This window comes from Lactuca sativa, chromosome 7 (assembly GCF_002870075.4).
Source record: "Lactuca sativa cultivar Salinas chromosome 7, Lsat_Salinas_v11, whole genome shotgun sequence".
NCBI lineage: Eukaryota > Viridiplantae > Streptophyta > Magnoliopsida > Asterales > Asteraceae > Lactuca > Lactuca sativa.
Genome location: NC_056629.2, coordinates 166,581,910 through 166,604,152, shown reverse-complemented (window position 1 = coordinate 166,604,152; position 22,243 = coordinate 166,581,910).

The window sequence follows — 22,243 nt, the reverse complement described above, 5'->3', positions numbered from 1 at the left end:
TAGGACATTGAACTTGGGTACCTCGGAATACTCCATCTTCCGAACTAAAACACAGAGAAATTACCAAGGACTCAAAACACGAAGATGACAAATCCGAAACTTCCTCCTCTATTGCCCAAAACTCATGCTAGAATACCCATAACGACTCTGAATTTGGTTGACTAACCAACTTCTTCCCTTCTCATACTGCATATAATAGCCCATGCCCTGAACCAGAAACTCTCAACCGCCGAACTAACCTCACAAGCCAACCACCTTGAATTCACCATTTAACCTTAAAGGATTCCTAACTACCACAAAGTCTCCGACCAACGACCACTTGGCGTGGAGACACTCATCCTTTCTCAAACATGAACCACATGCACTATCTCACTTTGCACCTCTCCTTGTCCAACAATAACCCTGGTCTCAAAAATCCACACTGCAGGCCTCTCTATCTAGATCTCTAACCGTTCTCGGACGACTCTCTGATCCTCTCAACCAAAAGACCCGGTCCTCCCCCACTTAGGGTTCGAACCATCACCGATTGGGTGCACTAACACTCTATCCCTTGGACTGTCTCCACGAGCAATATCGCACCCAATCTCGCAAGGTGCTACGCAACGCTCGATGATCTCCTTGGCAGAGATCGAACAACTCCAAATGCCAAATCTCATAGGAAATCTTCAAAACTTACCATCATGACCGCCTTTAGTCATTCAGAATCTCACATCGTACCCTCACCAGACCTTCCAAATGTCCAGTATTAACCGTGACTCCTAATCTGTAAATAATGAACTATCATACCCCTTATCCTTGACTCCTTGTCCCATGTTCCGACACGTCCCTTATCATAAGAGCAGAAACCACATTTCCACTCTCTATACACATCAAAGACAATAAGAGCCACCACCTTGATATACTCTTCTTGATCGTCCAACGCTGCAGCTATCACATGTGCTACTATACTCCAATAGGGTGTATCTTGGTCCTTGACCGTCTCAGTCCCCACTAACAACCTGCTCAAGCTATATCATTCCCTCGCGACAGACCTACTGCCAGATACTCTGATTGAAGATGACCATCAGTGCGATCCCACAAGGCTCACTCCTAACTGTTGGGTCAAAAATATGGTTTATACTTTGCTTTTCTAGGAAATTGTATTTTTCTGTAATGTTTATGAGTTTACGGTCAGGTTTACGGCCCAATGGGTGTTTACGGATGTAAACCCATTTACGGCCCATGTTCACCAAGCCCATATTCTCCAGGTATAAATATAGGTGTTAGGGTCAGGAGTAGAGATTGATGAACAGAAGAGAGTTTACGGCTAGAGAGAAGTTGTGTGTGTGTGTGAATCTTTTGTATCCGGATCTTCATTCTAATCAATTCATACATAGATTCATATTATTCTCCTTCTCCTTCTCTTCTATTTTATCTGACATCATCCATTTGATTGGGATTCCGCGCCATCAAACGGATCTGATTGATACACAGGCAGATTAGGGACTTACAGTTGGTATCAGAGCTTGGTTGTATCAGTCAATTTTGTCAGATTTGGAGCATTATTTGATCTTATTTTCGAAATATTTTTGCGTTTCTGGATAGATCTCTGAAAATTAAGGGGGGGGGGGGGGGGGTGTTCTTCGTGTTTTTCATAAAAAATGGTTTTTGATCGAGTTTTGGAGCAAAAAATGGCAAAAATCACTATTTTTGGTCGTAACCTGCGAGGGGGTGGCGGCCAGCAGCTAGGGTTTCCGAGGAGTTCACGGCCCGAGGTTTGCGGCTCGGAGTATACGACTAAGCATCAGCAAAAATAGGATTGGATTTTGGAGCTGGCAAGGATCGAACCCGGGCCCTTTGGGAAATCAACTCAGCGCATTATCAATTCCTCCAACAACGTCTTTGTTACTTTCCTTCGAAACTTTTACTCAAAAACACTCCTTCTCGGTTCTTTTTTTTTTGCATTTTTTACACTTTTAACCCCAAAACTAAATTTCTTTTAATTTCAAATTCCTTTTTCATCCAAAATAAAAATAAATAAATAAATAAAATTAATAATAATAATAATAATAATAATAATAATAATAATAATAATATAATAAAAAAATTAATTAATAATAAAAATTTAATTTTTTTTACTTTTTTTTGACTTTTTATTTTAAAATTTTGACTTTGACTTTCAGGTTTGACCTTTGATTTTAAATTTTGACTTTCTCGTTTGACTTTTAAATTTTCAAACTTAGCTTTTCGGTTTGGCTTTTTTTGAGTTTGATTTTTTTGAAGTTTGACTTTGAGTTTGACCTTTTAAATTTGACTTTTAAGGTTGACTTTTAAAAAAAGGGCATTTTTAAATTTGACGTTTAAGTTTTATCTTAGCGTCTAGTTGTGCTTTTTAATTTTAAGGTCTACGAGGGAGTTGAAAACATGAAAGAGAGTCGTCAGGATATGTTAAGACAAAATTTCAACATTTTCAATTATCCCTGGAGAAACCCTCGAAACTCAGTTGCAGCGATTTACTACACTTACTACTGAGATGAATATAGCTGGGATCTTCTTGACCAAATCTGAGATAAACAAAAAGCTGCTGAATTCACTTCCAAAATCATGGGATATGAACGTGGCTATCATCAAGAAGACAAAAGATCTCAATCATCTTAGTCTTGCTAATGTAATTGTAGAACTTGATGCTTTGAAGTGTAGAAAAACAATGAGTTCTGAAAACATTCTGGTCACTGAAGTTACATGTACTCCAGCTTGTGAAGCTACGATTAAATTTCTTCGGGAACAAATTGATTTATTTAAAAGAGAAGTTGAGGACCTGAGATATGAAGGATATCAACTCAGGAAATGACAGAAACCCTTGAAGGCTGAATTAGAAGCAAAAAACAAGAACTTTAGGAAACTTCAGGAAGAGTATAGCAATAAGTGTGAAAATTATGACTATATTAAGAGACAACTTGCTGCTGTAACTGAAGAACTTGACGCTTTAAAAATTAAGTGTGGAAAAACAGATGTCAGTTTCAAAAATTATACTGCGTCAAGTCAAACAGTCGAGTCCTTATTTGAAACCCAATTAAAATTTAAAGATAATCAAAACAAGGGTCTGGGGTATGATAGTGTTCCCCCACCTTTCAATCATAACTACACATCCATACCTATGATACAGGAAGAAATTGACAGGGAGGCACATCTTTGATATGGCAAACGAGCTGGATTTGTGTCAGGAGGAGTTATTAATATTGAAGATACTAATGATGCTACTTCTTGTGCAGGCAAAGTAACAGAGGATGAGAATAAGGAGAGTTCTTCTAAACAAACAAACGACCCCTTGAACTCTAAATCTGTTGCTTCTAATCAACCTGCCGTTGGTAAATACAGGCCACCATTTTAAGCTAAACAGAGTGCCTATTGCAAGCGTGCATCTGGGAACAATAAGAGACAAGGCAAGGATACGCCACCAGGGGCAGGAAGAAATAACTTCACAATGAAGAAAAAGGCTTGTTTTCACTATGGAACACCTGGAAACATTGCCCGAAACTGTCCAAATCGCGTATATGTTCCCTACTACGCACAAGGATGGCAGAACGTGCCAAGAGGGAGATACTTCAAAAGGAACCCTTCTAAGTCACGTTCAGAAAATGGTGACTGGAACGCGTAGAATGGCAATAATCAAACCCACAAGGCCAAGCATCCAACTCCCAAGAACAAGAAGGGAATGCTGGCCCAGAAGTCTAGTTCAAGAGATGCGCCTATGAAGCCAAGACCGGTTAGGTCAAATTCATCTAGGCAGACGACTTCAAGTTCCAAATCAAGTGCCGAGGCACCCATCGGATCAAAAAAGAAATGGGTTAAACCCAACTACCAATGGGTTCCAAAGGCTCACTCTCCCAAATCTATTAATGACTCTAATATTTCTTCATCTTTTATTTGTGATAAACAGGATATGTCATGGGAGAGAGTATTGTGCGTTGATGACAAAGGTCGACCAAGTTTCAAAATGGACTGGGTTCCAAAGACCAACTGATCCCGCTTTGTGTCGGAGCAGCTATGGAGGCATATCATCAGACTTCGGTTTGTTGGTAGTGGCTGCTCCTGGCATATGATTGGGGACATCTCTCAACTGTACAACATTCAGACCTTTGTTGAGAGTATGTGTCCTTTTGAGGGAAAGGAAGAAAGGAAGGGATCACTCATGGGGTTAGTGCTTAATAATATGAAGAATTTTCGGATTTGTACTGAGATTACACGTGCTGTTCTCAGACCTTCTGAAGGCAGATTCACTCGGTGAATTACGGTTTGCGTTTTCTTCTCTATTCTCCTGAGTTTTTCTTAAGCTAATTCGCTTTAAAGACTAATTTTTGTTTTAGGATAGTTTAAATTTGCGCATTTATTTTCGTTTCTCTCTTGTGCACAAATTTAGGGGGAGAAATAAAAACAAAACAAAAATTAGAAAATTTTAATTTTTGTTAAAAAAAATCCAAAAACATTAGAAAATCAGAAAATCAAAATACGGTGTTAATGGAATGTGCTTGCCGGAGATGTTTTGGGAAATGAAATTAGAAAGTGATAACGGGTAATCTAAATCGGCGTAACGTACCTAAGTTGAATCGTCTATGCTCTGTGTTTGATGCGCTGGTAGGCGCGAAAGATTTTGAATGGACTTGATTAGGGAGAGTTGAACCTAATGAATTTAAGGACTTGACAAACTTTGACCTAGTTAGATCCGTTTAACCTGATGTCACGACGCTCGGATAGGTTGAGCAGGGAGATATACATGGGAATCTACCGGTCACATTAAGTAACCCGTATCTAGAACTATGGATTCACTTTTCCTCGATGTGTGGATTCTGTCCTTAATTCCGGTTGGATGGGGCGACTGGTAAATTCCGATAAATTAGGTCTATAGAATATCATTTTATTTCTTTCCGTCTGTTAACCATATGCTGTCTCCTTTGCGTGACTTCCAATCCGACCTGGTACACAACATATGCAACTCTATTTCTCTGCAGGCTGTATATATGAAATTCCTCTCATCTGTTAGCCATATGTTGTCTCCTTTGTGTGACCTCTAATCTGACCTGGTACACATCATATGCAACCTTCTAGTTCTCAAACCCTCTGAAACAATAAGTAATAGAATTCTGAATCTATCCTCTCTCTGAATGATTGTCTGCTCACCCGGTGTAAGGAGTACTCTGGAAGTTCTTGATGGCTAGGGCATATCAGGAAGCGGGAAACATGTTCTAGTACAACTAAAATTGAACAAATACAGATTAATTGTAGATCACGCTGCTTGATTTAGGTGGACAACAATATCCTTGGTTGTAGTTAGTTAAATGGTCATAAGAAAATTTATTTAAGGATTAGGGCCAATCATGATAATAAAGTTACAATTAGATATATGCATGTGTCATGTCATTGGTAAATTGTCCTAAAATTGTCACAAATTTTTCGTGTTTAAGTGGACAACAATACCGGCGATCGACCAGACAAAGACGTGAAGATAGAAGGTACCGACAAGTGGATAAAGGCTGTTTAAAAACTTTGATCCCAAATCACTCTTAAAGTTAGATATCATTTTTATTTTTGTTAATTTTGTCATAGTTTCTTCTAATTTAAATATTAGGGGAGAATTAAAAATTAAAAAAAAAATCAGAAAAATTAAAAATCCAAAAATAGTGTTATTTCTGTTTTATTTCTTGTTCAGAAAAATCAAAAATCCAAAAATATTTTTGTTTCTGTTTTCATTTGTGTGCTAAGTTTTCTTTTTAGTTTTATTTTGTCTTGAAAAGTGATTTCAGGTATAGATAAGACTCATGGAGTTTGTGTTGAAGATTTCTAAGCCAAGGCTTCGTCCGTGAGCATCGAAGAATTCTCATTCGAAGGAGCAAGAAATGAAGATTATTCTTTCAAATTCAATCTTTCAACCCCAGAAGCAAGGTGAAGCTGAAATTGAAGATTATGTGACGGATTGCATTGAAGCCTCCTCAGTCAGTCTGCTGCTATCTATGAACCTGCTGAAGTGATCCAGAAGATTTGTTCTCTCTGATGTTCTCTCTGAAGATTCTCAAGCTGAAAGCGCCAGTTTTCAAGAATCAGTACAAGAAGCCTCCCCACCCAATGGGCGTTCAATGTCAAAATCTTGAAGAAAAGTTCAAGTGCTCAAGATGAAGTCATTCATTGAAGATTCATCAAGTTCATCTTGAAGTTGTGAAGAATTTGAAGATAAATGTTGAAGCAAATCTCCCAATGAAGATCAACAAGAAGAGCCAGCTACTTTTTAGGGGGGGCTTGTTGGGTCACTTAAGAAAAGAAAGCTATAAACCAAGGGGGAGATTGTTGGGTCAAAAATATGGTTTATACTTTGCTTTTCTAGGAAATTGTATTTTTCTGTAATGTTTATGAGTTTACGGTCAGGTTTACGGCCCAATGGGTGTTTACGGCCGTAAACCCATTTACGGCCCATGTTCACCAAGCCCATATTCTTCAAGTATAAATATAGGTGTTAGGGTGAGGAGTAGAGATTGATGAACAGAAGAGAGTTTACGGCCAGAGAGAAGTTGTGTGTGTGTGTGTGAATCTTTTGTATCCGGATCTTCATTCTAATCAATTCATACATAGATTCATATTATTCTCCTTCTCCTTCTCTTCTATTTTATCTGACATCATCCGTTTGATTGGGATTCCGCACCATCAAACAGATCTGATTGATACATAGGCAGATTAGGGACTTACACCAACTCAGAAACCGAAATCTCAACACCTCATACGTACCCCTTAGGAACGAGGATAGCACTACTCGGGTCACAAAGGTGACGTCTCTACTATCGACCGGCTACCCAACTCAGACCGTACTCTTCCATAACGCACTGTCCCAGCTCAATTCTGAGTTTTGCGACTCTTCTGGCATATCACCAGTAATCCCTCGGAGCTAACTCAATTTCCGTATCAAGGGATGCTCCACTAAAACTCGTTCATCCTTTCCTTCTGGACCCATACTCTTCACATCCGACCTTGGTCTAGATAATTACTATGGAATAATCGGTAAAAACCAAAAGCACTAACCGTTACATATCATGGTACCCGAACCACGTTGTCTCCTCTCAATCTGTCACCAATCATGGTACTCGAACCATGGCATCACCTCTCGATCTGCTTCCAATCATGGTACTCAAACCATGACATCACCCCTCGATCTGCTACTAATCATGGTACTCGAACCATGACATCACCTCTCAATTTGCTACTAATCATGGTACTCGAACCATGACATCACCTCTCGATCTGCTACTAATCATGGTACTCGGACCATGACATCACCTCTCGATCTGCTACTAAGAACCTCTGGGATACTCCCTGCATCGAGTATGGGTCCTCTGCTTTCAGTAGTACGGGCCCATACTACCTGCCACATCTACCCATACTCTCTACACGGACCACTCCAGAATGCCTAAGTAGCTGCTCAACCTCCTCTTCACCAATCTCAACACGCGTGCTCGCTCCCCAGCAAAATGCTCTACTTTGTCAGCATACTCACCTGACTAAGGCTACTTCCTAGGCTCTTCTTAGGTTCTCACATTTCTCCACCATCAGCTACCGAGAAACTCCTTATGATGCCAGTCATATACCTCCTAAATATCGTCACATTCAATTGGTAGCTGACTCCCATCATCGGGAGTTCCACAAAGCACGAAGCAAACAACATTCGGGCGTCGAATAACTACATATAACCCGCTCTAGGTGATTACTCCACTAGCTCTACTCATACTCAAAAGATATCACTGAAATCTGCAACTCTACCTCCCGCGGTATCTAACTACTCTCTCGGTAGGTTCCACCAATGCTCATCTAGGTATCTCTCCTAGATTAGTCCTTTACTCAAATCCCTCTCTACAAGGATTCCCACTGGATACTCTTACTCAACACATACTCGAAACCGCATCACAGATAACAACATCTCCTAGGCTAAGGCATCACAAATCAGGCCACTCTAGTCCTAATATATGAAATACCTAGCCTATCTCTAGTATGCACAATATCTCAAAATATCTCATAAAACATAAGGTAATGGTATTTTGGGAAATCACCGTTCGGGTTCTGGCTGATTGTACACACTGCTCTTTCTCGTTTTCTTTTAGAAACTCTTGCTCGTTTTTTTTTCTTTTTTTAAATCATTTATTTTGAAATTTTTCCTCCATTCCTCAGTTTGAGTCCAGATATACCCGAAGGTGCATTCGAATCCCTCAAACCAAGGCTTTGATACCAACTTGTAACACCGTAAATTTCAAAATAATTTTTCTTTTGAAAAATTATAATTCTCAGTACATATTTCACCAAACATCATTATTAAATCACAAAAACATAAATCCATGTTTAATAAAATGATAATCCATGATCCTCTTAACTCTTTCTCTGGTGTGTACAATCAAACCGGTGTCGTCCCGCGATCCAAATAAGAAAATCTGAAATACATAACACATAACACGGTAAGCACGAAGCTTAATGTTCCCCAACATACCACATATAACACATATTAGCCACTCAAGGCTATAACTCTGTGGACCCTCTGGTCCTAACTCTATGGACCCTCTGGTCCTAACTCTGTGAACCTTCCGGTTCTAACTCTATAAACTCTGGAACATACACAACATAAATCACATAGAAATAATGCAGTGTATCACATCATATAAATAACATACAAAACTTTCTGTCACATAACTCTAATTACCACTCTAGGTAAAGTATAGTGAGAAAACTCACATCGGATGAAGAACAGCTCCTATAATCACTGCTGCTACGTATCGAACTCTTACTCTGTTAAAATGGCTAAAGAATTAAAGGGGTAGGAATTGACAACTTTTTAGAAAAGTGATCAAAGTTGTCAAACCGTTAAAGTTTTGTGGCCAACTTTAAATATTAAAAGGTTCCTAAAAAGTATAAAAATATTGATTGCAAGGATAAAAAGTGTCAAAATGGGTAGAGAATGAAGAGCAAAGTTGCCAAAAAACATCTAAATTTATTATTCCTAACTTTAAAGCCGAACGATAATACAGAGACCAATTCTACCAAAAAAATGGCAAGTTCACTATTCTTTTTCTTAATAACTTTAATATATATATATATATATATATATATATATATATATATATATATATATATATATATATATATATATAATAATAATAATAATAATAATAATAATAATCTGCATGTGCTTTTCTACCAACCAAATATTTAATTTTGTCTAAAACTAATTATATAATAGTGATAGAGTAATAGTAGTGCCAATTAAAGGAAATTAAACCTATAAATACAGATAGTAAAAACTCAATGAGGATGGTACAATAAATATTTCGGATTTCAGCGTGTGATATTATTATTATTATTATTATTATTATTATTATTATTATTATTATTATTATTATTAAAAGGCAATGAGTTTTATAAAAAAGAAAAACGTGAACGTGAAGTGATTTGGATTTAGTTTAAATGAAATGACTATTTTAATAATTAATAAATTTTTTGAATAAACAAAAATGACAACTTTTGCTTGCTCAAAATTTCGACTTATTTAAAATACACAATTTTTAACCACACCATTAAACTTGCTTTTTGTTCTCTTTCGCCGAATATCCAAACTAAACCCGAATTAGAGTTGGATTAATTGAGTTATTTGATTGATCAGAATTATGAAAATCATGAAATATTACCCTATTAACATGAAGGTTGACCCCTTCATTTATCCAAAATAAAAGAAATTGCAAGTGGCAATAAAACAGTATTCATTGTTATCTATTCATTAAAGGCTTGTTTTGGACTATCTGTACCTCACCTAAAAAAAGTGCATTCCTCTCTACTTCCCAAAAAAGCCCCACGCTTCCACCTCAATAATAATAATAATAATAATAATAATAATAATAATAATAATAATAATTATTATTATTATTATTATTATTATTATAAAAGTTAAATTAATATTTGTTTTCAATTATGGTTTATTTTGTTTTTAATTACGATTTATATTCCGTTCAATTATGACATATAGTTTTAATCACTTAGTAGCTATAGCTCAAATTTAATAACTTCTATTATGATATGCTATTTCTCTTGGTTAAGCAAAACCCGATCTGAATTTGGCTCAACTTGGTTTTGTTGGTCAGCTGTTCCCTTGGTATCGATTGTAGTGATGATCTTTGTCCGTCAAAGTGTTTGGAGCGTTTTAGAGCACCCACATCGGCTTGCAAATTGGTCTTGCAAATGAAAATCAAGGGCCACGTAGATTAATCTCTTGTAACAGTTGCAAGGCTCGCAAATGAAACATTAATATTCTATTCTTATTATTTATATATTATATATAATAAATATTCCACACACTCATATATATATATATATATATATATATATATATATATATATATATATATATATATATATAATAAAAACTTTTATTATATTATATATTTTATTTCTTAAATTATAAATCAATATATAATATATTAAGAATTTTTTGATTAATTAAATAGTTGTAGATGTGGCAGTGGGGATTATTTTTGAAAGATGAGTGTTATTGTACTGATGTGAGTAGTCATTGCAAAGCTGATGTGACACAATTGAAATATTAGTGGCATTGCACTGATGTGGATGGCCTTAGTTTTAAATCAACAACTAATGTTGGTTTTTGTTTTAATTGGTATTTGTATTGGTTTTAAATCAACAATTTATGGTATTTTTTCAATTGATTACACCAATATTTATATTTTGAGTTTGTTGTTGGTTTTTATTTTATATCAAGCTTATTTTTTTTTGAATCAAAACTAAAGTTTCCATTAATTTAAAATATCATTGTACAACGAGTGAGATAACAAACGGGCAACAAGCTACGCCGCTAAGCCTTTTTGTATGGTATAACTAATTCTTTTGACTCTACTCGCCGAGTCAACCCGATGACTCGCCGAGTCCCCATGCTCAGAATTTCCCCAAACCGCGACTCAACTCGCCGAGCCACCCCGAGACTCGCCGAGTTCAACAATTATGAGTCGACTCACACACAACTCACCGAGTCATCCCCTTGACTCACCGATTCACGACTCAACCAGAAAAGATTGGGACTCTTCGACAAGACTCGCCGAGTCCAAGAACAGACTCGTCGAGTCTAAGGCTATCTTCAACCTACTCGCCGAGTTGTTCTTCCAACTCGTTGAGTTCCAGGCCATCTTCATCCAACTCGCCGAGTTGTTCTTCCAACTCGTCGAGTCTCAGCCTATCTTCAAGCAACTCGTCGAGTCCACCCATGTGACTCGCCGAATACCACCGGGTCTGAATCCATACAGAGGCTTTCCAAGCCATGCAGATGATCCAAACCATAGATCTACCCTTCCTAAGGCCATCCATCACGTAAACTGGCAAACTTTACGTGAATCCAAGGAGATCTAGGCACTTTGCATTCTAGGGCTAGGGTTTGGGACAAAATAGCTCCTTCAAACACTCATCAACAGGGACTTTATGACATATAGGACCATCACAAGCTCAGATCTGAAGTAGCATCCTCAGATCCAAGCTTCTATCTCACTTTAGATGCCATACCAACCACCACACATGAACCCATGAATAAAATAGCTTAAGGAAATGGTTCCTTACCCTTGGAATGAGCCCAACCAACTGTAGATTGTTGTTTCCCCCAAGCTTCCTGATACAAGCCTCCAATCTGCAAGCTTAAAGCACCAAATACCCTTCTCCAAGCTCTAATTCACTCAACAATGGTGTTTTCTCACGAAATCAGGGCTTCTGGAACTCAAGGGGTGATAAGGAGGCTGGAGAGGAGACATAATGTTGTTTATATAGGGCTCAACCTCCGGATTTAGGGTTTTCTCCACTCAGCACCAACTCGCCGAGTCCACCCATGCTACTCGCCGAGTTGGTCATTTAACACGCGACTAGAGTCGCGACCCTACTCGCCGAGTCCACTCGTGGACTCGCCGAGTCACTCCTTCCCATTTTACTCTTTTAGCCCTTCAACTTTACCCTAGCTATTCCGGGATGTTACAATTCTCCCCCACTGATGTGCACAAAAGTACCCACTAATTTTAATATTTATAACCTAACAAACTTTGACTATCTATGCATTTATAGGCAGTGTACCTAGTCAGATTACAGTATAGCTTAGGTAAGTCGGGTGTCGATCACAGGGAACAGTGGATTAATTTAATATATTTGATTATAGGTTACAGGTCACACGAAGATAATAAAGAAAATGGTTTAATAAATCTCAAACTAGCAATTAACAACTCTCGATAAACTAACAGGAAAGCAAATCTCTTCAGGTACTTTGGTTTAGATAAATTACACCTTAAAAAACATAGACAATTGCATACACAAATTCATTTATTCATGTTCACCGATTCCTAAAATGATTAGATTCGCGTTCACTATAACTAATCCTTTAGCAAACAAGTCAATTTAAACAGTGATCAATTGGTTAAACTAACATGCTTCCTAGTGTTCAGTTCGTATCAAGCAAGACTTGTAAATATAGTTAATCGAATTACCAATTCAATTTAACCTCTTGTTGATGGTCATCAAACAAGGCTCACACATTAACTTACTTATTCTCAAGTTAATCCTAGTTTCACCTTCGTTATTCCTAGACTTATAATCTCGATGGTCATCGGAATCATAAGAGACAAGCAATCAAGCAGATGTTCATCCTACTTAATTTACTTAACAATTAACAGCAAATAATTATCGTTAATACGTAAGGATCTTTTAACAAACTTGGCAAGATAAATTAAACATAAACAAACAAATTCAATATAGCAATTGGTCTAATAATCTAAGCTTCATTCAATCATAAACACAAAGTAAAAGGTTTTTTTACACCCAAATCAGAAACTAAATACAGGAAAGTACCACAATGGAATGCTAAACATGGTCACGTTAACAATCCATATGATTACCGACATGTATCCGCTCTCCAACCCTTCCGATCTCCGCTCCCGTTAGCTTAACGGCCTTCCGGCCGCCTTCTAAACCCTCAAAACGGCTTAGCATAAGTTAAATATCGACTAAACTAAGTTGTAAGTCGAATCCCCCTCCTGGTTAGCTGAAAATCGACTTTTATAGCCTTTGTAGCCGACTTACGTACGTTGGGCGTACGTAAGATTACGCGGGGCGTACTAAGGATAATCATGCGATGGAACATATCTGGTGCAAGTCTGTACGCGGGGCGTACCCTTAAGTTACGCGGGGCGTACTTCACTTTGGTCGTTACGCGGCGCGCAATAGCTATGGACGCGGGGCGTAATCACTCCTTCAACATTTTTAATTTGTTTTAGCTTCTACGTCCGGTTTCCGCTTTAGTCTTTTCTTTTGTGCTTTATCGACAACAAATAGCTGCAAAACATAATTCAAAGCATTATGAGTACTTTTTAGTTCTTAAAGAGAATAAATAAGGCCAAAATATTAAGATAAAGTGCATAAATATATATATATATATATATATATATATATATATATATATATATATATATAAATACACATATCAAAATACCCCACACTTAGCCTTTGCTTGCCCCCAAGCAAATTTTAATTTTTATTTTACCAATATTGCACTAAACAATCTATTTAAAACTCAGCCATTATGCCAAGACCTCAACGCATACATTTGTGTCTAAAATTTTCCTAAAGTACCTCCCCCCCCCCATATTTTAAATACTCACAATCTTCATAAACACTCGCCCACTTTTTCCGAACAATGCTCATTTTATGCAACCCTCCGAATCCATCCTCAGAAAACCTCCTAACCTCAAGGTATTTTTAGTTGAGCAACCTAAGCATACATAATCTAGAATTACAAGTTTTTTTGATACCACTATGGAGCTTCTTTTGGAATTCTTCACTTCCTTGATAATTTGATCTTTGATTTCTTTGAATTCACCACCTTATTTGAATTGATTTCTGGTATCTTCAACTTTTTGGATTTCTTCAGAATTTTGATCTTTTGATCTTCACTTTATTTGCTCCAAAATTCTTCAAACTTTTTCCATAATTCTCTCTCTTTTTTCACATGTAACTCACTTTTTTTTTCACTCAAAACCTACATGCTTAAGCAGAGGCGCTCAACCTCAACCTTTATTGGTTAATGATAATAATTTTCCTAGATACATTTCAGGTTTAGGCTGCTAAACATATTGCATCCCTCAAACCAAGCGGGGTTATGTTTTTGTTCCATGATTTCACTAAAATAAGGGAAGCCACAAAAGCACTATAACGTATATTGGCTCAACTAAACATTTGAGTTCTCATTGGATCATTTCATACAATATTAGCAAAATTTAAATTATCACTAGATTTTTCTAAATTAAACTATTATTTCAAGTTTTTAAAATTTTTAAATTTTTAAATTTAATTTACTTTTACCGACCTCCTACCCCAAACTTATTTCATACAATGCCCTCATTGTATGCTAAAACAAATTAAGAACATAAAAAGGGAGAAAAAGGAACAGACTCCCCTAGGTAGTTGTGGCGAGATCGAATGGGGCCGCTACAAGTTGCCAGAAACTAAATACAGGAAAGTACCACAATGGAATGCTAAACATGGTTACGTTAACAATCCATATGATTACCGACATGTATCCGCTCTCCAACCCTTCCGATCTCCGCTCCCGTTAGCTTAACGACCTTCCGGCCGCCTTCTAAACCCTCAAAACGGCTTAGTAGAAGTTAAATATCGACTAAACTAAGTTGTAAGTCGAATCCCCCCTCCTGGTTAGCTGGAAATCGACTTTTATAGCCTTTGTAGCCGACTTACGTACGTTGGGCGTACGTAAGATTACGCGGGGCGTACTAAGGATAATCACGCGATGGAACATATCCGGTGCAAGTCTGTACGCGGGGCGTACTTCACTTTGGTCGTTACGCGGCACGTAATAGCTATGGACGCGGGGCGTAATCACTCCTTCAGCATTTTTAATTTGTTTTAGCTTCTACGTCCGGTTTCCGCTTCAGTCTTTTCTTTTGTGCTTTATCGACAACAAATAGCTGCAAAACATAATTCAAAGCATTATGAGTACTTTTTAGTTCTAAAAGAGAATAAATAAGGCCAAAATATTAAGATAAAGTGCATAAAAATATATATATATATATATATATATATATATATATATATATATATATATATATATATATATATATATATATATATATATATATATATATATATATATATATATATATATATATAAATACACATATCACCCACTTACATTAGGCTTCGTCCTCAAAGCCTGCAACAACTCAACTCTTAGAAATATTCCTGCCACGCATCACCTAGCATTAACCCAACCAGGTTCCTCAAAACACAGTCATCGAAACCGAAACTCACTTCCTCCTTTCTTGCGTTGTCCTGACCACCGTCTCAAGCCGGCCACCGGCTTTACCCTCTGATAACTCCACTTAACAACTGAGTACTACTCATGATGCAACACTGCTCCAAATCACAACCATCACTCGGACCCATATGAGCTAGAAATAACCATGCACCACTGGATTCCCGATTCGAGTCCAACTCTAGTCATTCTGCTGACAGAAAGACACATTCTTCAGAGCAACTCCCATGAGTTCTCCTCTTGAAATCACATACACATGCTGAACTAGCTCTAGCACCCTCAGGTTGGGAAAACCCGATACACTGATGACATCTCCAAACATCCCCCAGGATGAATCACTACTACATATGCACTTCCCTGATCAGAATCACACTGAGAGCCCAAGACTCCCTCCCTGCATCCCTTCCGAGCCTCTTGGCTCTATACCTACGGAATTCCTTCCGCGACCTCAGCAGACATCCCAAACCGGATGTGATTCCATCCCACTGCCGCAAACACGCTGCTCAATGACCATACTCGGATCACTCTAATCATAACTCTGCTCTGCCGCTTTCACTTCCGTGAACTTGCACTCCCTCTCGGAGTTACACTCCTCTCTCATTCCATTACCAAGGAATCACTTGGCCGCCTTGTCACTCACACAAGTGCCACGGTGCTCGCCCAACGCTGCACCACTCCTTCATAGCGTAACCGCTATCCATCCAACACACATGCTCTGACTCTGATCACAGGGACCCTCAAGCCCATGCACTATCTCAACTAATCAAGATCACTACCCGGGGCTAGACCTTCAAATGCTATCACACCGCAACATACACAAACCATATCCTCGAACCGATCCAACAATACATGCAGAGTCTTCAGCATGACTGGACCGCCTCACCAGGCCTTCAGCCAATCTGGACCACTCTCAGAACCTTCAGCCAATCTGGACTGCTCTCAGTGCCTTCAGTTTAGCTGGACCGTTCTCCGAGCCTTCGGCCTGACTGGTACGCCTACCGGCCTTCAGTCTATCCGGACCGCTCAACTAGCATTCATCATTCCGAGCTATCACTCCGGGAAATCTTCCCATGCATACCGTTCCAGCCCTCTAGGGGTTCCGAACTCTATCTCCATCACACAACTCAATCCCGGCCTGATCCCAGACCCTCCGCAAATAAGTACCTTTGGTCTGTATTCCGCCCCGCATGCCTGCCACTTACTCATGCCAGCCTACGCTCTTGGCTGACAGAACACTACTGAATCCCAGACAGCTCAACAATCTCACATACTCATCGATCATCCGGAGAATTTTCCAATTCTCCCCCACTTAGGGCACTAATTATCAACCACCGGTCGCTATCACCGACCTCCCAAAACAACCCTGCACAACACCACACTTACACGCGGACTGATTTCCCACTAGCACTAGCAACCTTCACAAAATTACATTTCCACACTAATCCTCCCGCTCGAAAGAAACTCAATCTACAGCTAACCACTCCTCAGAAGGCAGATGCTACCCAACATTCAGACCAACGCCAGATTCCCACTAACAAACCCATGAATGATAACCAACGAAATTCCCAACACTAACCCATAATCATGCCATAACTCTCAAAAACAACAAATACCACACCAAGAACCACACAAAGATACTAGCACATACACAATACTCCTCAATAATCATAAGATAACAAGACATCAAGGAAGAAACATACCCGCAACTGCATCCGGCACTGCTCCGACCTCCTCTACTGCAAGCTGAAAAGCACGACCCTGAGCCCTTGGGGGCTCCGCTCCACCCTGACCTCCACCCGTGATCCTCAAAGTGGCCGGTGCTGGAGCCTGCACCGGTCCTGCAGCGAGCTGTGGACAGTTGACCCTCAAATGTCCAACCTGATGACAATGGTAACAAATCCTCAAATCCCGAACTGGCGTTGACTGCCGACAATCCCTCGCATAGTGCCCCTCCTTTCCGCACTTGCGGCATGCATCACCGGACCTACAAACTCTGGTGTGACTCCTTCCACACTTCCCACAAGTGTGGCTACTCAGATCCCCCACTCTAGAATCAACGGTCTTGGAACGTTTTGGCGCCGGCTGCAACTGCACTGGAGCCTGCCTCAACTCACGCATCTGCAACTCAATCTCTAACTCGCACCGCCTGGCAGACTCCTGTAATTCCAACAAGGTCTCGCACCTCTGCGTAGACACAAACTGTCTGATATCCCTCTTGAGCATGCTCAAATATCGAGACATCTGAGCCTGCTCCGAAGCGAACTCAGGGCAGAACATCGCCCTCTCAGTGAACATCCTGGTGATCTCAGTCACCAACTCTGAATCCTGCTTCAGCTCAAGGAACTCCTGAGCCAATCTCTCCCTCTCAACTCGCGGAACATAGCGAGTGCTGAACATCTCCCTGAACTGATCCCATGAAACCGCAACCCTCTGTGCATCCGAATATGACCCCGTGGTCAATCTCCACCAATCCTTCGCCCCGAGCCTCAACAGGTTTAGAGCACACCTCACCCTCTGCTCAGCAGGGCATGAACACGTGAAGAAACACCCCTCCACGTCCGATAACCACCTCATAGCAACAATCGGGTCCTGAAATCCATCGAAGGTGGGAGGCTTCGTATTATCGAAGTCCCGATACTAAAAGCCCCGACCAGTTCCTCCCCCTGCCGCTGCTACAGCTGCTGTAGCCACCGCGGCAGCCGTCTCTGTGAGAGCTGCATAACGCTCATCAAAATACTCAACCATGGCGGTCTTGATCGACCCAAACAGCTCCGGCAACTCAGCCCGGAACAACTCAGCAATCTCATCACGCATGATCTCACGAATCCTCGCATCCAACTCGCACGTGATCATCTGAACAATAACCTCGGGCAGTACTGACCCGCCCGGAACTCCCTCTCCTTCTCCCGATCCTGATCCGGATCCACTCCCAGCATGCCTCGGAATCTCCATACTGAAAAACACCACACAAAATCTCAGACACTTCCCACTATCTCGGGAACCAACTCTCTCAACCCAACCCTAGAGGTCATGGTTTCCCTGATACACGTATGGGTCATGTGCTTTCAGTAGTACGGGCCCATACTACCTTCCACACCTACCCATATTTGTATGAAGTACTACCACAACACCCTAGTGAAAACATGCATAACAACGCTCAATCCTCACAACTAGAGGAACACTGGAAATCTCTCACAAGGAAACCCTAGGCTACAGGCATCATAAATCAGGCAACATTATCATGAAATCCTGAAGATCCCTAGCCTAGAACTAGCATGTTGTTCTAACAAAGCTCAAAAACGAATATCATGTATGGTATTTTGGGGTTACTTACTGGCTCCGGCTGATCGTACCTCCGCATCCTCCTTTACTCATTTTGAAAACCATTTTAAATACTCTTTTGAAAACTCTCCTCGATTTGAGACTGGAGTCACATGAGTGTTCCTCCAATTCACTCAAACCAAGGCTCTGATACCAACTTGTAACGACCAAAAATTTCAAACAATTTAAAATTTTCGAAAACAATCCGATTCCATTAAAGTTATTACAAAAAGGTTTTCAATACAATTTATTTTAAGTATTCCCAGAATCTCATCACAATATAAACACAAGGAGCGGTACGATCACGCCTTCGCCTTGCCACGGTCTCCTGAAGAACCTGAAAAAACATTAAACCACAACTGTAAGCCCGAAAGCTTAGTGAGATATTCCCAAAATACTAACCACATATTGTTGGGTTTTGAGCATTCTAACACTCCTAAGTGTACATGCAACCCTAAATACCTTGGATCTATGTTTTCTCTATTATACATGCAAATAAGAACTTCCAAGGTATTATCCTAATCTAGCATACAAAACAATGAGTGTAACAAGATAGAATACATACCTCTTCAATGTAGAAAGTCTTCATGAAACTTGAGTGCCTAGTGCCCCAAGTGTGACACCTCAAATGGTTCACACAACACCAAATACACTTGGAATAACTTGAGAGAATTCTACACTTCATGAAATCGGCTAGCCCTTCTTTTTCACACTCTAGTGGCCGATTTTGGTCAAGAATAAGATGCTTATATAGTTAGGGTTACACCATGTAAACCCTAATTGACATGGCCTTTCATTTCCATGGATCCATGGGTTCAAATACACCATGGAGCATCCATGGACCATCCTATGGGTTTTAGCCCAACTTGATTATCCATGGAGCATTAGCCCACTATACAAGTATGGATGATTTACACAATCAACCCATATATTTAATTAGTCTTCTTTTGATCACTTAATTAATCCTAGATTAATTCTTGATCACTACTAATTAAATAATATTATTATTCTTATTATTAATATACTAGAACTTATAATATATTAATAACCATAAGTGTCTTATTTCTCTCATTATAGTCTATCCAAGTGCATGATGCCATGCAACCCAAATGGACCATGCCGGGTCGGGTCAAGTCTTACCAATTATAGTTATGGACTTAGACATTAATCCAACACATATACCATACACACATAACATGCCATAACATATCCGATCACAGAACAACCATGCACTTCGGGTCTACTGTGGGACTGGTCCGCCGCACCGGCCAACAGTCCACCTGGTCCACCCTCTGAGTCTAGCCATATACCTCGAGTCTACAGTGTGATTGGTCCACCCGCACCGGGCCTTCAATCCATTTGGTCCACTCTCTGAATCTAACCACATACATCGATTCTGCAGTGTGATTGGTCCGCCCGCACCGGGCCTTCAACCCATCTGGTCCACTCTCTGAGTCTACAGTATGACTGGTCCGCCCGCAGCGGGCCTTCAGTCGGCCTGGTCCACTCTCCGAGCCTCGGCACGTCTGGTCCGCCCTCTTGGGGCCTACAGCCTATCCGGACCGCTCGCTGGGCCTTCGGGACAACCAGTCCGCCCTGGGTATCTTGGCCTACAGCACAAAGCAGGACCTGCCTCAACCTAACTCTAGTCCAAACAACCATGTGCACATAAACATACAATCATATAGCAATTCACAGTCAACAAGCCGATCAAACATATCACATAACATATCATCATCCTAACCAGGATACCGACCTAACCGGTCACTAGCATAGCATCACCCTACATCTCAGAATACCGATCTCAATCAGGTCTCTAACATATACCATCCTAGATACCAGGATGCAAACATATCAAAGCAATAACATAACAACAAATACCCGGATCTCAATCCGATAAGGGCCGGCCTTGGTGCCTTAGACCCTGTTGATATAGTGAGGATAACTCACCTCGAAACTACCGACTGAACAGATAACCCAAGCCGCTCCAATCACTGATACGATCTCCACCACTGGACAACCACCAAACCACTGAACTCAAAACAATATCCAAAAATTACCAAAATGCCCCTGGAAACCACTGGTCAACCCTTGGTCAAAGTCAACCCCTGATTGAATCTACTCTCCGAGTCAACCCGATGACTCGCCGAGTCCCCATGCTCAGAATTTCCCCAAACCGCGACTCAACTCGCCGAGCCACCCCGAGACTCGCCGAGTTCAACAACTATGAGTCCACTCACACACAACTCACCGAGTCATCCCCTTGACTCACCGATTCACGGATCAACCAGAAAAGATTGGGACTCTTCGACAAGACTCACCGAGTCCACCCATGTGATGATCCAAACCATAGATCTACCCTTTCTAAGGCCATCCATCACGTAAACTGGCAAACTTTACGTGAATCCAAGGAGATCTAGGCACTTTGCATTCTAGGGCTAGGGTTTGGGACAAAATAGCTCCTTCAAACACTCATCAACAGGGACTTTATGACATATAGGACCATCACAAGCTCAGATCTGAAGTAGCATCCTCAGATCCAAGCTTCTATCTCACTTTAGATGCCATACCAACCACCACACATGAACCCATGAATAAAATAACTTAAGGAAATGGTTCCTTACCCTTGGAATGAGCCCAACCAACTGTAGATTGCTGTTTCCCCCAAGCTTCCTGATACAAGCCTCCAATCTTCAAGCTTAAAGCACCAAATACCCTTCTCCAAGCTCTAATTCACTCAACAATGGTGTTTTCTCACAAAATCAGGGCTTTTGGAACTCAAGGGGTGATAAGGAGGCTGGGGAGGAGACATAATGTTGTTTATATAGGGCTCAACCTCCGGATTTAGGGTTTTCTCCACTCAGCACCAACTCGCCGAGTCCACCCATGCTACTCGCTGAGTTGGTCATTTAACACGCGACTAGAGTCGTGATCCTACTCGCCGAGTCCACTTGTGGACTCGCCGAGTCGCTCCTTCCCATTTTACTCTTTTAGCCCTTCAACTTTACCCTTGCTATTCCGGGATGTTACACGGAACCAGAACCTAAACTTCCTTCTTGAAAGCTCATAACCAAACTGAAATACAATCATGCAGAAGATCGAAACATACTCAAGAATCCTCATCCCCAAGCTTCTTAGATTCTCCAAGACTTTCCCCGATTCGAGTATGGATCCTATGTTTTCAATGGTATGGGGCCAATACTACCTTCCACACCTATCCATACTATCCTCAACGATCATCGTGAATCCTCTATGTCACCTACCCCACCAATGTACTCAATATACAGCAACACAAAACCCACCGAAGCACCTCCTAGGTTCCCGACCTCACCCTGCCATCAGCTGCTAAAGAACTCATCATAATGCCAGTCATCCACCTTATGAATACCGTCATATTCACTTAGTAGCTGACTCCCATCTGTAGGTTTTGAGCATTCTAACACCCATAAGTGTACATGCAACCCTAAATACCTTGGATATATGTTTTCTCTATTATACATGCAAATATGAATATTCCAAGGTATTACCCTAACTAGCATACAATCATAAGTACTAGTA